This window comes from Triturus cristatus, chromosome 1_2 (assembly GCF_964204655.1).
Source record: "Triturus cristatus chromosome 1_2, aTriCri1.1, whole genome shotgun sequence".
In the NCBI taxonomy this organism is placed as follows: Eukaryota; Metazoa; Chordata; class Amphibia; order Caudata; family Salamandridae; genus Triturus; species Triturus cristatus.
Genome location: NC_140580.1, coordinates 91,212,845 through 91,228,211, shown reverse-complemented (window position 1 = coordinate 91,228,211; position 15,367 = coordinate 91,212,845).

Here is a 15,367-nt window from a genome sequence, read left to right as displayed (position 1 = left end):
TTTATTAGCCAAACCATTCACAAAGCCAATAGATCCCAAAGATGAGACATATTGCTATTTGCAATGCTTGTTAAAAGCTGGAGGTTTCAAAAGAAGAATTCCTGCATTTGAGCCATTGGTCTTCAGACATTTCAGCCTGTTGGCCAGATATAGAGGGTGACTGTGTGTACGACTTTGTGAGCACTGCAGGCTGTCTTGTAAAGTGATCTAGTTTCAATGGCTAGCCAATGGAGTGTTTGTAACATCTTTTGCTTCCGGTGGCACAACCCCTCACATTGTGACAGAGCTTGAGCATGTGTTTCTGAATAACACTGCTAATCGAGAGACTGCACCACTTCTTAACTGCACATCTGACCACTGCTGCCTTGCATAATACATCTGTGCTTACAGCTCTCACTGCTCATACAGACACAGAGTTACCCTCGGGAGTAGAGAGTTTCCAAGTTCTCCTTTCTAATTATCTAGTCTGGCATTCAGCTGTGCAAAATCAGCATGTTTTGTTTAGATAACTTTCAGAACCACAGTGTGTCTCTAGAAACTTATCCGAAGGTCACAAAAGGAGGTTCCCTCGTTATCTCAAAGAATAACGGGCTTGAAAATAACAGAAGAGAACATGGCATGAAGGTCTGCAATTAAAGAAGGACAGAATTCACATCAACGAAGGAATATGTGGAGGAGAAGTAAGGTCAAAGAAGAACATAAAGAAAAATACAAAGGAGAGAAAGATGCAGATGGGGAAGGAGCAGACGAAGGAAATGGAATGGGACAAGAGAAAAGGTAAAGAAATGAACGGAGTATGGTGCAATGAATAACGGAGGAAAGGGAATAAAAACAAGGTTAACAAAATTGAACGAAGAAAACAAGATGAGAAAGAGTGAGAGAAAGAAAGAAAGATTAGAAGGAAGAATTAGAATAGAAACAGAACACAATCCTATTAGAAAACGAATGTGCAGAAAAAGATATTAAAACATGGAACAATGAAGAAAAGGGAAGGGCATTTGAGTGAAAAATATGAAAGAGTAAGAGAATCTGAAAGAGTAAAATAGGGCGTTTAAAGTGGCCATTGAAAAATGAAAACGAGTTATAGGGCAGATTTACCCAACCATTAATCAGCCGCAAATCCTGCGATTTACTAAATCACAGGGTTTGCAACTGCTAAATGGCTTTTTGGAATATACTAAAGCTATTTTCATATTTGCTAACAGTTTACCTAATCCCAAAATGGGTTTAGAAGGGCATAAAGAATCACTATTTGGAAGGTGGGTGTTTAGGTCTTACCTTCAAAATAACGATTAGTTTTGGTATGTACCAATGATTTGCAAATGATATCCGGTTGCAAAACATTGACTTTTTACCAGTTTACCTTTTTTTTTTTAAAATGCAGCCCCACGTAGTTATGGTAAACAGGGTGCATTTTAAAAATATGTATTTTAAAAATGATCGCAGATGTGTTGGTCTGCTGACCCCAGCAGGCTACCATTCCTGTGATAGCCACCAATTATAGTGAGTCGCAACTTGCGACCTAACTCAAGAACATTGATGAGGTAGGTCAGATTGCAATCCACTGGTTGAGAATTTTGTGACATATCAGTTCACAAAATTCCATCCTGGTCACAGAAATGCTGGTCGCAATCTGTGACCGGTATTATGTGACCAGTGTTGTGTACATCTGGCCATAAGTTGTTTTTGCTTTCCATAGTACTCCCATCTGTAACCTCCCATGGGAGCTCCTTTCTTGAACATCCTTTTTAGATTCCTGTTGCCAAATGTTGCTGTTATGTACCACCTACACCCCAAAATGCAGTACATGCTGTGGACCTGGAGCAGTGATTACAGAATCCCAGAAGGGAGAAATGTCAACATAACAGGGGTCCTGCTTCCGAGCCATTCTTTCTGGTCAAAACCAAGGTTCTGATTTGGAGGAGACTGGTAACACCAGCCCAACCTCTAGCAGTATAAACACCCTATTCAGTAGTATCCCCACTCTTCCTGTAGGAAATTATCTCACCATCGTAGCCTCTTCTGGCTCATCCATGGGGCACTACAGAGTGTGGCGGTAATGCCAGAAATGATGGTGGAGTAATCGCTCAAGTAACAGTAGCTAATCTTCCATCATATCTAACTGTTCCCCTCACAAGATACAGTAAGGCTGGAGAACTTTCATATAATGTTTTGTATAGAGTACATAAGATTCTGGAAAAAAATAGCATTCTGGGAAAGACCCCCAGCAAGTTAGGAGTCTAAGTGGGCACTGCAGTTCTACCCTCTGGTTGAGGTTCTTTTTATTACCCACATATGCTTGAGGACATTCCACAATCGATGTGAAAAGTGCAGAAATGGTCTGAGAAAGAATCCAAACCAACAAGTTGAACCTAAGGATTTGGAAAAGGATCAAGCGCCCTGTTGGACTCACACCATAGGACCCTTGGCTCATGGAGTCCGTTGTAGATCCAGTTGCTGTTACTCATATTGAGGCGCTTCTCATGTTCCCATAAGAAAAGTAATACAATAGCTCACAACAGGGACTTCACAAAGGGGACCACCTCATTATTTTTTGCCATATTGAAGACATTCCCAGAACTTACAAATGATGTAATCGACCCTAGTGCTCCCTCACAATGTCATTGTCAGGGGAACACGGTCACAACCAGGTTGTGGTAAGTAATGTGGGAGAATTTACTGCAGAATGAAAGTGGCCAGTGGGCAGAGTTTGATGCAGAACAGGAAGCTCAAGGGATTGGGGTTAGACCAAACGTGGAGTGATCCTCTCACACATTTGTCTCAATCTTCATGTTTAGCCAGTGCTTTTCTATTTATATGAACACATTTTATCTTCAATGTTTTATTTTCTTTTTGTAATATGGATTCTGGTCAAATTGGTCTAATAAATGATATTATCATCTCAACAAAATCAGTTTAGATAGCAAAGAAATAGAGGAGCAAAACTGGAACAAAATACAAAATGTTGACCATCTACTCTTGATTTCTAAATATACTACTTGGTCAATGCTTTTATTTGTCTTGTGAGCAATAATATGTTTACTGTAGGCGTTTTGTTATTAAGGCCTTTGCAAACAATGTTTGTCCTGCACTGGCTAACTGATTGTACATGTATGTGGGATTCGTATAGCATGAACCTTGCAAAAAGGTATTGGAGTGCTCTACTGGATCAAAGGCTAAGATTCAGTCAACAGATAGTTGGAGGGGTATCTCGGTTCTATGAGTGGAAGTGTGCTGTTACTGCATCATCTCTTTCCTAAATTTAGGTAGGTTGTGGAGGTCCTCATGGATGCAGAAATTTCGTCCCGCATCCTGAGTACAAAGATGGAGAAGGGCGTTGCTGTTTTTTGGCTCTTTGTATCTAGTCTGATAGTGTCTTGGCTGCTGTGTGCTGACAGCCACCAAATGTGCTGAACTTTCTTCAGGCCCTTGGCGAGGCATGCAGTGATGTGTAGGTTGCCTTTATAAAGAAGCCATTTTTGGAGCCTGAGTGGTCTATGAGCAGGGTGTTGCCACCATCCAAATGTAAGGATATTAATGATTGAATGACAGTTCTGAAGTTGTTTTCAGGGAAGGATAATTTCACATTGTTTACTGAAGAGAGCGTGCTTTTCTAGTCAATTAGTTCCTTAAGGGTGAGGTAAGTGTCCAAGCTGAATCTGAATGAGTTGGCTTTGGGTGAATATTGAAGTTTGAAACCATAAGATTCATATCTCTCAACCAGGTTTAGACTAGTTGTTGCATGTTGTTCTTGGAGTATAAGAGTTATGTTTTGGTGGGTTGAAGCTTAAGGTAGGTGCTGCATATCCATGTCTGGATGAACTGCAGGTTGTGTTTGAGGAATTAACTGTCTGGAGCAGAGGACATTTTCAAGTAGAGTTTTCAGCGTCAGTGTTTTGATGTTGTTATCAATGAAGAGAGTACCAAGAGACTTCATGGACAGTTTGAAGATGTAATGAGTCAAGATGGAACCCTTGAAGACTCTGCAGGTGGTCGGGGTCACTTGAGACCTGGAGGTGCTCGTTTGAATGCATTGGGGTCAGTTTGATCGGTAGGAGGAGTACCAGTGAAGGATGTTGCTAGTGAAACCAATTGAAGACTTCAGGGTTTGGATGGGGGTGGGATAGTTGATGGTGTCAAAAATGATTGCGAGGTCCAATGATATCAGAAGGCAGTGGGTGTATTTATCTCTTTTTAGGAGGCTGTCACCTATGATTTGTAAAGTTGCTGTCTGAACAATGCAGCGTGATCTGAAGCCTGATGTGCAGGAAACGATCGGCACTGATGTCAGGTCCCCAACCAAGAGGTCACATGTCAAGAAAGGAATGATGGTGGCTGTGTTGTCAAGACTGTGCAAACAGCATTTGGTGCGAGGTCGAATGCAACATGGCGGCAGAGCGTTCCATAATCCGAAACGGGTTAGCGCTCTAGTTGATCGGGCAGAATTGCGTGATACCGGTGAGGCGCGCGGAGAGCTGCGCACTTCACCTGAACCGTGAGAGGAGTAGGAGGTACCTTCAACGCGTCGCGTTTAGTCAGGGAAAAGAAGATACGCGTCGCGAGAATTCTGAGGAGAATTAGAGATTGGAAGCAGCCAACAACCCCAAGTAAGACTGTTCCATATTTTCTACCACAGAAAACGTTCCGAACTTCGCAGCAGCGGAAGTTTAACTGAAGCACCGGTTCATGTGAATGAAATTACAGCGTTCAAAAGACAACACAAGTTCTGACGTAGCATAGTTTTTTGGGTTCGAGTTGAGTTAGCTCAAGTCAAAGAATATAACAGGTTTTCAGGTACACTGAGTAGTTCCGATTCCTGTCAATAAGAAAACATAGGGAGTGGATACTCTTGAGGGCAGAATACAAATGACACAGAAAAGTTAGAACAAAACTACAGAGAAGCAACAGTAGTTAGAACAACCAATAAGAGGTGAAGAAGAATAAGAAAATAAACCAAGGCTTCCGTTCTCTGTCCAGTAAGTGAGTTTAGAGAAAAAGGGGCTAGAGAGAGATCAGGAAGGGAGAAGGAAATATAATAACACCAGATTTTTACCTTACAGCGAAAAAACATAAGAACAGAAGAACGAGTAGCATAGAAGAGAAGCAAAGGCACACAGCAATCAGGGTGGGTACAATAGAGAATAAGGAAAGACACAGGAAGGAAGAAAAGGGAAGTAGAAAGTGATTTACATGTAATTGTTTATTACAGCTCACGAACAACAGCAAGAGCCTGAGAAAAGATAGACTACATAAGAAGAAGCAGAAAAGAAGACCACCAGTGTGTGCATTCTCTTCTCTGTCCAATTCCCCTTTCCCCCTTGGGGCTCTTCTGGCTACGCATTTAGAAATTGTGGAGGCCGGGGAGTTCAGAGGAGGAATTGGGAGCTTGCGTCATCCTGCTCCTGTGTCAACCACCAGCGAGAGAAGAGCTGGTTCTGACAGAGTGAAGTGCCCACGAGGTATTGGCACCTGAGCAGAATGGCGGAAGGTTTGGATTTGAAGAAGCTAGGAAACATTTTGGATGAGATACAAAGAGAACTAATTACCGTTAGAGAAGAAAACAGGGAACTCAAAAAGGACACCACAGAATTGGCGCAAAGAATAGGGAGTTTGGTTGCGGGAGATGAGTATAAGATATCTTCCCCAGTTTTGGGTTCATTTGAGGAAGCAACTCCGTCCCAGTCAAGGGGTAACACACAAGTAATACATTCTTTATCCCCGGTGATTCCCTTAGCACCTCCAGAACGCTTTAGTGGAGACCCCCAGAAGGCCCAAGTCTTTTTAACTCAATGTTCCTTGCACTTTATGTGCAGACCAGCCTTGTTTCCTGATGCTCAGTCTCGAGTGGCATTTATCCTTTCCTACTTAAGTGGGGATGCCGCAGCTTGGTCAATGCCTTTGGTCACCAGAAACGACCCTGTGCTATTCAATTTAGAAGACTTCAAGAAAGAGTTCATGCGAATTTTTGACCGTCGGAAGGTGTCTCAAGCTACCGACAATGAACTTTTAGAGATCCGACAAGGAAACAGAGAGTTAGTTGCATACTTGGCCCAATTCAACAAGTTGGTGTTAGAAACGGAATGGCCAGAGAACAAACGAGCCGCAGTATTTTATCGGGGGCTAAAGGATGAGTTAAAGGATGCCTTAGCACAAGTTCCCAATCGTCCCACAGACATCTCTGCTTTGGTGGATCTAGTGTTGGAGATCGATTTTCGCCAGAGCGAGAGAAGAGGCGAGAAGAAACGAGATTATCGACCCAGTGTACCGCGTTTTGATAGAGCCAGATATGAACCTCACAAGGAGCTAGATACCAATCGCGGAACCGAGCCTATGCAAATAGGAACTATCCGTGGACCTCTTACAAAGGAGGAGAAGGAGAAGAGGCGGAATAATAAGTTGTGTCTCTATTGTGGAGGAAGTGGGCATTTTGTTCGAGATTGCCCCAAGAAGCCCAAGACGCAGTCGGCGGAAAACGCCACGCGCCACCAGTAGCTGGAGTTGGACTGGTGGTTGCAGAAACAAAGTCAGCTCCAATGAATCATGCTTTGGCAAATACGTTACAAGCAGACACTCCTCATTTGGTGATATCTGTCACTCTGAGCTATCGAGAACAAAAGAGAAATCAAATAGCTGTGATGATAGACTCGGGAGCGACAGGTAATTTCTGCGATTTACAATTCGCAAGGAGAATTGGATTACTAGCAATCCGAAAGGAGAAGAGTGAGCCCGTCAGAGCAGTGGACGGTACTAATCTGTCATCAGGCCCCATTGTGAGTCACACAGAGCCAGTGCATCTAGAAACCACAGAAGGTTATCATGAAATATTACAATTCAATCTAATAGACGCTCCGCAATTTCAATTGATCTTAGGGTTACCATGGCTCACGGAGCATAACCCCACCATAGATTGGGCCGCAAGAACAATGACCTTGAACTCGGATTACTGCAAGGAAAATTGTTTCAAAGACTGCAAAATTGAAATAAAAGAATCACCTGCTTATCATTTAAGTGTAAACGAAAATTCAGTTTGTTTGATAGACACGGTAACCTTGCCAAAGAAATATGGAGAATATCAGGATGTCTTTAATGAAGCTGAAGCAAAGAAATTACCTCCTCACAGGGAGTATGATTGTAAAATAGACTTGGAACCAGGAGTGAACTTACCCTGCAGTAGAATCTATGCTTTGACCGAACAAGAGGATAAACATTTAAAGAAGTATCTGGCGGAATACTTAGAGAATGGGTTCATCCGACCTTCGCAGTCTCCAGTATCCTCCCCTTTGTTTTTCATTCCAAAGAAAAATGGAGAATTACGCACGTGCATAGACTACAGGGCAATAAATCGAATAACAATCAAGAATCGTTACCCTTTACCTCTGATTTCCACTCTTCTGGACCAGGTGAAAGAAGCTAAAATCTATACCAAGCTTGATCTGCGAGGGGCTTATCACCTGGTTCGAATCAGAGAAGGCGATGAGTGGAAGACGGCGTTTAGAACGAAGCAAGGTCTATTCGAATACCAGGTGATGCCATATGGGCTATGCAACGCGCCAGCTGCATTTCAACATTTTATCAATGATGTATTGAAGGATTGCATAGACCAAATAGCAATTGTGTATATTGACGACATATTGATTTACTCGACAGAAGTAGAGACACATGAAGAACATGTCAAGAAGGTACTACAAAGACTTCGTGAGAATGGGTTATTTGTCAAATTGGACAAATGTGCATTTGATGTAACCACAGTCGAGTTCTTGGGATTTGTACTTGCTCCAGGAGGAATCACCATGGATGAACATAAGATAAAGGCTGTGACTGAGTGGAAATCCCCTACCTCAGTTAAAGAAATCCAAAGTTTCATAGGATTTGCCAACTTCTATAGAAGGTTTATTCAGTCTTTCTCAAAAAAGTTAATCCCAATCACACGTTTATTGAAGAAAGGAGTTCCTTTCCAGTGGGATGCGGAAGCAGAGGCAGCATTTGAGCAATTAAAAAAGGATTGCACCACAGCGCCTATTTTGTTGCATCCAGATCCTGCAGAACCATTCTTTGTTGAAACGGATGCGTCAAATCTGGCCTTGGGAGGAGTGTTATCGCAGAGACACAAAACTACAGGTCAGCTCCATCCAGTGGCCTTCCGCTCTCGAAAATTAACACCTCCAGAAATTAATTATACAATCACTGAAAAAGAATTACTGGCCATAAAGGATGCTTTCAAGGAGTGGAGGCATTATTTGATGGGAGCTCGACATGTAGTAACAGTGTATACTGATCATCGAAATTTGAAGTTCCTAAAATCAGCCCGAACTTTAACTCCCAGACAGCTACGCTGGTCCTTGTATTTCTCTGAATATGATTTTGTAATCACCTTTCGACCTGGAGCCCAGAATGGAAAAGCGGATGCCCTATCTAGATTAGAGACGGAAGGAGTCACGGAAAAGGTTCTGGATCAGGCAATAATTCCAGCGGAAAAGGTGATCAATGCCGTCTTGCAAGAAACCGTAGAAAATCAAGAGAAAGAAGATCCTTTGAGTTGCGAAGAGATGAGGAGTTGGTTAAAAGAAGATTCCAAAAGAGAAATTCGAGAAGGACTACCCTATCACCATGGAGCATTATACTTGCCCACTCCAGAGATGCAGTTAAAGGCCTTAAAAGAATGTCATGATAGCATCTTATCAGGACACAAGGGAATTAACAAGACTAAAGAATTGGTACGCAGACGATTCTGGTGGCCAAACATGATCAAGGATATACATCAGTATGTGGCGACTTGTGAGACTTGTGCAAGAGGAAAATCAGAAAGGAAACGTCCACAAGGCCTGTTACAGCCCTTGCCCACCCCTCCGTTTCCCTGGCACACTGTGACCTTAGATCTCATAGTAGATTTACCCTCTAGTCATGGTTATGATTCCATTCTAGTGTGTGTGGACGCCTTTACAAAGATGGCGCATTTTGTGCCCTTGAAGGGGGTACCTTCTGCCCAGGAGTTAGCAGATGCTTTCAGTCAGCATGTAGTTCGTGCACATGGTATACCTAAGGTTTTGGTGTCAGATAGGGGCTCTCAGTTTCTGTCACATTTTTGGAAGGCATTCACCAAGCGTTTAAACATAGAGAATCGATACTCCACTAGCTTCCACCCAGAGTCAGATGGGCAAACAGAACGCACAAATCAGGAACTGGAGCAATATCTGAGATTGTGTCTTTTAGAACAGGAGGGAGATTGGCCTGATTATTTATGGGCAGCAGAATTTGCACATAATAACACTACAAATGCATCAACTGGATACACTCCATTCTTTCTGAATACAGGTAGACATCCACAACATTCCTTAAACTTCCAAGAAGTGGGTGTTCCAGCAGTATCCAATTGGGTAGAACAACTGACACAAGCCCATAGTAGAGCTATCAAGAATCTGACAGTAGCGAAGGCAAAATATAAACACTACGCAGACAAAAAGAGAAGAAAAGAACCAGAATTGTTGGTAGGAGACAAGGTTTGGTTAAGTACAAAAAATATTAGATTAAAAGGGGTTAGGAAGTTCCAACCACGATACATTGGACCTTATCCAATTGCAAAAAAGCTTAGCACCTTAAATTATCAGCTAAAATTACCTAAGAGGTTGCGGATACACCCAGTTTTTCATGTTTCTTTATTAAAGAAGGCAGAACCAGAAGTTAGATTGAGTAAGACCCCAAAGCCAATTCAGACTGAGAAAGGAAGCGAGTTTGAAGTTCAACAAATTTTAGATTCCAAACTACAGAATGGAAAGTTGTATTACTTATTAGATTGGAAGGGTTACGGTCCGGAGGAAAGATCCTGGGAGCCAGAGTCTGAAGTGAATGCTCCACGACTAATAGCAGAATTCCACAGAAGATTTCCAAGCAAGGTCCGGAAGGAAGGAAGATCTTTGAGGGAGGGTACTGTCAGGTCCCCAACCAAGAGGTCACATGTCAAGAAAGGAATGATGGTGGCTGTGTTGTCAAGACTGTGCAAACAGCATTTGGTGCGAGGTCGAATGCAACATGGCGGCAGAGCGTTCCATAATCCGAAACGGGTTAGCGCTCTAGTTGATCGGGCAGAATTGCGTGATACCGGTGAGGCGCGCGGAGAGCTGCGCACTTCACCTGAACCGTGAGAGGAGTAGGAGGTACCTTCAACGCGTCGCGTTTAGTCAGGGAAAAGAAGATACGCGTCGCGAGAATTCTGAGGAGAATTAGAGATTGGAAGCAGCCAACAACCCCAAGTAAGACTGTTCCATATTTTCTACCACAGAAAACGTTCCGAACTTCGCAGCAGCGGAAGTTTAACTGAAGCACCGGTTCATGTGAATGAAATTACAGCGTTCAAAAGACAACACAAGTTCTGACGTAGCATAGTTTTTTGGGTTCGAGTTGAGTTAGCTCAAGTCAAAGAATATAACAGGTTTTCAGGTACACTGAGTAGTTCCGATTCCTGTCAATAAGAAAACATAGGGAGTGGATACTCTTGAGGGCAGAATACAAATGACACAGAAAAGTTAGAACAAAACTACAGAGAAGCAACAGTAGTTAGAACAACCAATAAGAGGTGAAGAAGAATAAGAAAATAAACCAAGGCTTCCGTTCTCTGTCCAGTAAGTGAGTTTAGAGAAAAAGGGGCTAGAGAGAGATCAGGAAGGGAGAAGGAAATATAATAACACCAGATTTTTACCTTACAGCGAAAAAACATAAGAACAGAAGAACGAGTAGCATAGAAGAGAAGCAAAGGCACACAGCAATCAGGGTGGGTACAATAGAGAATAAGGAAAGACACAGGAAGGAAGAAAAGGGAAGTAGAAAGTGATTTACATGTAATTGTTTATTACAGCTCACGAACAACAGCAAGAGCCTGAGAAAAGATAGACTACATAAGAAGAAGCAGAAAAGAAGACCACCAGTGTGTGCATTCTCTTCTCTGTCCAATTCCCCTTTCCCCCTTGGGGCTCTTCTGGCTACGCATTTAGAAATTGTGGAGGCCGGGGAGTTCAGAGGAGGAATTGGGAGCTTGCGTCATCCTGCTCCTGTGTCAACCACCAGCGAGAGAAGAGCTGGTTCTGACAACTGATGAGTCCTTGGAGTTGTGCAAAGTGATGTTTGAGGATTCGATGATCTTGCCACAAAGGCTAGAAGTTTGAGGTCATTAGGGTCCAGTGTGGGTTCGTTAGAAGTAGGGGTTTGAGATCTTCTCCAGAGAAGCTTTTGATGAAGGACAAGGGTAAGACATCATTTTCTGAGGAGATGGCTTTGAGGGAGGTGAGGATGTCAGGTAGGTCTGCAAGAAACAGGGCTTTGAAGAATGCTCATTGTGGGAGGCAGTGCCTAGAGGTGGATGTCAGAGCAGAAGCAGGCCTTTAAGTGCGGCAGACAGCTGATAATACTGGGAGGAATGCTCAACACAATCTCAGCTAACCAATGCATTGCTTATCCCCAGACAGAAAATATTTTTAGAACTATTTAACACGAAAACAATAAAAAGAAATGTCCCCATACCAAGTTATTTTAATTACATGGATTTTTTAAAGAGATTAAAAGATCAAAATATTTTGTTGGGCATTACTGCAGCTTGAGAACTTTTTAATTATGTGGACATCAATCACAAATACTAACTGTTGGAAAATGAGGCAGCATCTGTGAGGCCTGCACAAATAACATGACTACATTTGTCCTTCACTGGGAACCAAACACCCAATTGTAGCGCCTGACTCTCAGAGGGTAGCGTTGCAGAGCAGTCTGAGGCTTACTCAAGGGAGGTGGTGTGGGCTAGTAATCGCCATTTGCAGGTGCACAAAAATAACACTCAATAATTGATTGTCCAGTCTGTACTTTGCTTTATAAAAGTAAGAGTACATTTATGAAACACACACACTACTCAATACCATGCACCAGTTTACAAATATACATAAGCTGTTGGAATTACTTTGTGACATTGCATAACATCTCCACCCCTCCCGCAAATGGGGGGTGGGGTCTAGTACCACCACTTCCCTGTATGCACATCAACTTGCCCCCAATGCAGATAGTTGAACATAACCTGGAGCGAAGGCACTGCGCACTGGCACCATCCCAGTGGCGACCCACCCCATTACCTCAACAAGCATTAAAAAGGGGTAAACCTGCCTTGGTGACACATGACCCTGACTGAGCATCTCCTACTGACCATAAAGTATGCACCTCTATATCTTGAGGGCTAGCAGTCTGGGGTCTTCACCTAAGCGCAGCAGCAAGAATCCATGTTTACGCACACTTTAGAATGACAGTACTCATCACCTTGGTTGATCATTTGAATGCATTGCAATTACAGCCCCTAAAGGCATCACAGATTAAATCACAGGATTGCGCATATACAGCCAGACACCCTAGCAGGACTGTCTGGCAACATAGCCCCACTTGGCTTATGATATCTCCTACACATGTGACTTACAGTCCCTTCAAAAGAAGTACTCCGGGCAACTACACTTTTCCTGCAGTGCGCCTCTTCACTTTAAAAGGAATCACAGGTAAAAGCATGGGATTACATAAATACAGCCAGACCCCCTAGCAGGAAGGTCCAGCAACTTAACTCCATTTAGCTTAACATCACTTTACACAGGCACTTCACTTTACACATGTGACTTTCAGTCCACCTAAAAATAAATAACCAACAGTAAATGCATTTTGGTGCAATTACACCACTTCACCTCCAGGGGATGCCCTTCTCCAGACATCCCCAACTCAGCTCTTCACTCCATGATGCACTTCATAGTACACCCTCAGCTGTAGAACATAAGTTCCAGCCTAGAAGGTGTTAAAGGCTGGCTGAGCACTTGAGGGGTTATTCTTTCAGATGCCCCATGATACTATGGGTGGACTGTTCTTCTTTATGCTGGGGGAGGCTGCGGTGCTCCTGCAGCCCCCCTGCACCCCTTTTCACACATGATGGTGACCCCCTCCTCTGGGGGCCACCCGGCACCAAAACGGCAGATTTATTCGTGCTGGGGTGGGGGAAGACTGCGCTTCTCCAGCAGCTCCCCCAGCACATTTTCACAAGTGAGGGTGACCCCCCTCCTCTGGGGGCCACAAAGCACCAAAACGGCAGATTTCCAAAATGCCTGGCGAGGCATTATGGTGCGCTTCATGCTCCTCTTTACCAGCCCCAGCCACTGGGAACACTCTCCTCCGCCCTTGGGGTCTTTGATTCAGCAGGGTACTGTCTTCACTGGCTCCCTGCGCCAGCCTTTCGCCTGGCTCTCCTCCGTGGCCTCTCTTCTCCCTGCGCAGAGGCCACTGCTCCTGCGCACCGGTCCTGGGCTCTTCTTCTGGTGCTGTTAGGGTCCTGGGGGCAGTCAGGGGGTCTCTCCTTCCAACTGCCCATTGCGCCAGGCTCCAGCACCTTCAGCCTCAGCAGACCACACCCCAGAGAGAGTTTCTCATCCTGTGTAAGCACTTTTTAAAAGTTGAGTAGGGGGCTGGCAGGAAGTCCCTATTGGTCCTATCAAACAGCGACACATCACTTTCCTGCCCCTGCTCCCTCCTTCTTGTCCAGCCTCTGGGTTTGTTATAAAATAGCGTCCTCCAGTGTCTCTGGCCACATGGCCTCTGAAACCCAACTCCTTCCCTCCTTGGTGCAGCCTGGTGCCTGGCACCTAGTGATGGATGAGCCTGTAGCCCCACCCATCATCTCTTCATGGAGAGGAGGCCCTCGCTTGTGGAAGAAAGGCTATCAATCCATCCAGCTGAGGTCAGCCCTCAGCCTGGGTCTGGTCATGGGTGGCTCAGAGAAATATGACAGTTCTGGATGACCCAAAAGCAGTACAAATATGACTTTGGACTCTGCAGAATACTTATTTTCACATTCGCTACATTGGACTTAAGTGCGTGTCTAGAATCTGTAGGCCTAACGGAAGTTAATCTAGCCATGGGCCCCACATCCCCATAGGGGAATAATGAAGTGAAAACACAGTAAAACACACTGACTTTCCCTGGCATGTTTCTTTTCAGTGTATAAAGCCTATTCCATATCACCACCCAATACTGCATAAGTCCTGCCACACCATTCACATTGTAGCTGCTCCTGGACTGCGCACGCTAGGAATCTCCCCTGTGCAGCCCGTACACGTGTGCACACGCATGTACACATGTGTCTGCATGTAACCAGCCCGGTGTCCCTTACTCCAGCTGCTGTGCAGTGGCCTGGTCAAGCCAGGGGAACACCAGTAAAATCCCCATGCAGTTTCTTACATCCTGAGTTCACTGTGGGTGAGTCCCAACTTATGAGACTCCCCCACAGTAAAAGTTCAACAATTAGGTGCTCAAAAAGCGAAAAATCCGGGCGGCCCATAGTGTCAGAACCACCTTCTAACACTAACAAAGAGATAAACTGTTCAGTTCCAAACTTGGAAATTTCCTAGAATGAATTGTTGATCAATGTGCTACTGTACCCCAGAAAGAAAGCTTCCAAGGTAGTAAGGTGCGTTAAAATCAGGGGGAATGTCATGCCCATTATAGAAGGGACACCCTACAGTTATACATGCTGCCTAGAGAGTTCCTTGCCCATTGCTCCTGTGGCGTGCTGGACAAAGGAGGCATCGCATAGTGGGATTACTTTGTGTAAACCCTCTCGCCAATGTTTTTACCACCCTGTGGGGCTGTGACTTATTGCCTGTCTTTGCAGTAGTAATTATTTTATAATAGTGGCTAAAGTTCTGAACTTGGCTTACCCCCATCATAAAATTGTGGAATTCTAAAGCTTCCCATGCATGCGTTCATATCTCTTCCAAAGTTGGGAGCACTCTGAGGCAATTTAAACACCAGTGTTGAGGACTAGGGAGGACAAACATTCATAAAGCCAATAGCTTTGCTCTTCTATAGTGTATTGTCACAAAATATAGGCACACATTCAAATATGGTGGCCATGTAAAAGTACATATAAATACTCACTGACACACATTCATGCACACCTACAGACATACAATCACCCATCAACTGCAGCAAACAGACATCCATATAATTTCCCATAGAATCCATACCAGCAAACATGCTGACATCAATGCACACAAACCAATAGATATACAGATGCCCATTCCACCTGTGCAGACAAACCAGCATTCATTCATTCCACAGGTCAACAGATATCAGGCAGCCAAGCACACAAATCCGCAGGTATTCTTAATCCTATAGCATTCTGAGGTACAGGATTATGAGCATTTGTGGACCACAGGGCGGTGTGCTTCAGGGGAACACACTGTGATGTGCCTCTGGAGAGCACAATGGAATTATTTTATAGAAGCACAGTCTGTTGTGTATCAGGGGAAACTGAACCATGAGCAGATCCGGGTGAAGATAAGCAGCATGTCGGAAAGATTAATGT